Source organism: Octopus bimaculoides, chromosome 17 (genome assembly GCF_001194135.2).
Source record: "Octopus bimaculoides isolate UCB-OBI-ISO-001 chromosome 17, ASM119413v2, whole genome shotgun sequence".
NCBI lineage: Eukaryota > Metazoa > Mollusca > Cephalopoda > Octopoda > Octopodidae > Octopus > Octopus bimaculoides.
Window position 1 is genome coordinate 12292933 of NC_068997.1, and position 2828 is coordinate 12295760.

The window sequence follows — 2828 nt, forward strand, 5'->3', positions numbered from 1 at the left end:
CACACACACACACACACACATATATATATATATATATATATATATATATATAGAGAGAGAGAGAGAGAGAGAGAGAGAGACATACATACATACACCTATTTATATATATATATTCACATATATGTATGTAGATATATATATACATATGTATGTATATGTACACACACACATATATATGTGTGTGTGTGTGTGTGTGTGTGTGTGTGTGTGTGTGTGTGTATGAATATATGCATATATATAGAGAGAGAAAGAGAGAGAAAGACAGATAGGGGAAAGAGAGGAAGAGGCGGTCCAGATTGTATTTGAACATGTGTCTATCATTCAGATTGTAGACTAATTAGCCATTATTCTATGCCACACATATTCAAACATTCATACATCACACAAACATATATGCATATACATATATATTAAATACATACATACCAAATGTATATGTACTAAAGCCATACATCCATACACCCATACAAACAAGTAACTTACACGCGTACCTTTAAAGTAGTTCTCAGGGAGATTTAGCGTAACACAGAATGCGACAAGGCTGGCCCTTTGAATTACAGGTACTACTCCTTTTTGTCAATTGAGTGGACTAGAGCAACGTAAAATAAAGTGATTTTTCTGAAGGGCACAAGGTACCACTAGGAACTGAACTCACAGCTTTATGATCGTAAGCCGAATACCCTGACGACTAAGCCATACGCCTTCACGATATAAGCTTCTGTTTGGGAATACATACGAGGGGACGCTGAAAAGTTCTTGGCTTTAAGGGAATCGAGAAAGGCCTAGTTGGAGGTCCAATCTTCCGAGTTCTTTTACAGTGCTTAAGACAAGCTGAAGGACCTCTGCAGTAATAAGTGTGAATCTGGGAGGGGAATATGTTGAATAAAATCATGATTAACTGATCCGCCTGTATTTTCTGTTTTTAAAAAAGCCAGGAACTTTTCAGCATCCCCTCGTACATCAAGGAAAATTACTGAAATATTCACACCAAAACACCTGCCAACACCTGATTATGAGCCTTTTCACACTGGACTTTCTTCTATCCCACTCCCTCTCCCTTCCCTCTTTCCTTCCCTCCTTCTTCCCTCTCTCTCTCTCTCTCTTCCTTTGTTTACACCACCACAATATCAGGCATTTATGAAAGAAACTGATCCTCTGTTACTTATTTAACGAAGCTTTTATACGCAACATATTTTGTTTACTTTGGCAACTTCATGACTTTAGATACGTTCTTATATTTGTGAAACAACAGGTTTCCAACGTCTTGAGAATTGCTTCGTCTTCGAAACCTTAAACTCCTTTTCACTCCATCGTGTGTGAACTTATTCAAATACCAATCTTCACAGTATAATGTTTGCCGACGCAAAGCACCACCAGTTTAGACGTTCGGTCGCTTTTGTTTTGTTTTGTTTTCTTTTACTTTCTTTTATTTGGTGGCATTAAGATCTAATTTATATTTATAACCATCTAAATTATGTATGTGTGTGTTTGTGTGTGTATATATGAACGTATATATAAATAATACTGTCCATCAACTGCTCTCATTTCGCCTTAAACGAAAATTATTTCTCCTTCAAAAATGAGTTAGATTGCTGATATTGTTGGTTAAATCTAGTCTCAGTATTATATTGTTTCTTCTCTCTGTGTTACAGTTTCTAAAAGGTGTCTGTATTTCTCTGAAATTGCATTTTGCATACAGCCTTCAGCTAGGCAGAACCGAAAACACCACTCTGTTATCCGTTCATCTCCACATTGTGATCCATTCACACCACTCTCATGGAAACTTACAGAGCGTCTATGTCGTCGATCAACCTGCTAAAAATAGTAGCCACATTTTATTTTAAATTACACTCTTCTGAGTCAAATAAGAAAGGGATACAGGAGATATAAAAATGAGAGTCCCAGTTGAAATGCTTTTCATGCTGAAATGCCTTTTCTCAAAGCTCTGCGAAATCAGAGCTCTACTCGCTTAGAGATTTGCTCGGTCAGACTAGCCGAGTGAGACCCATATAACAACTTCATCAACCCACCTTATGTAATCTTTCTTCTTCGGGTTCTTATCCTTTTGGAATTCCACCTTCTGATCCTATATTGTTTTACAGTAGACGTGAAGCTATACAACCAACGGTTAAAAGAAATTCTGGAGTAAACATTTTTGCTGTAGGAAAGTTCACCGTAAAAAAAAAGTATATTGCAAAAAAAAATTAGCTGTTTTCTTAAAATGGCAACTTCATCAACTAACCTACCAATTAGATAAAGAGAATTTCTTTAAAATGAGTTACCTAGTTTACTGACTGTTTGTATGTCTCCTTTAAGGCGAAACGTTCTACAGCAAATTTTACTGCGGCAAAAATGTATACGACGAATTTCCCGGTCATGACAATCAACACCGTATTAATCTCACTAGTTTGAGCGAACCAACAGAATTCATGGGCACTGCTCCTTCCTCAAGACTAAACCATAAAGAAATAGTGTAAAACATTCATTATATATCTATCACTTTACTGGGAACCTCACAATACAATATAATAATATACCTGACAAATATCTATGTTTGACTGGTTATATTCCGATAGAATAGAATGTGATATTACAGCTGGAATATCATTTTGAAGGGATATAATTTGTTCAGATATATTTTTGTGTGCTTATTATATAGTATTGAAAAATAAATAAATAAAATTTATTGCATTGGTTAGTCCCACAATAACTTGGATATTTTCAATAAATTAGATTTGTCATAGCAAAGGTAGAAAGAACGAGCAAATTATATGATTTCTTTCCAGGGTGGAAATTAAAGAATATATATATATATATATATATATATA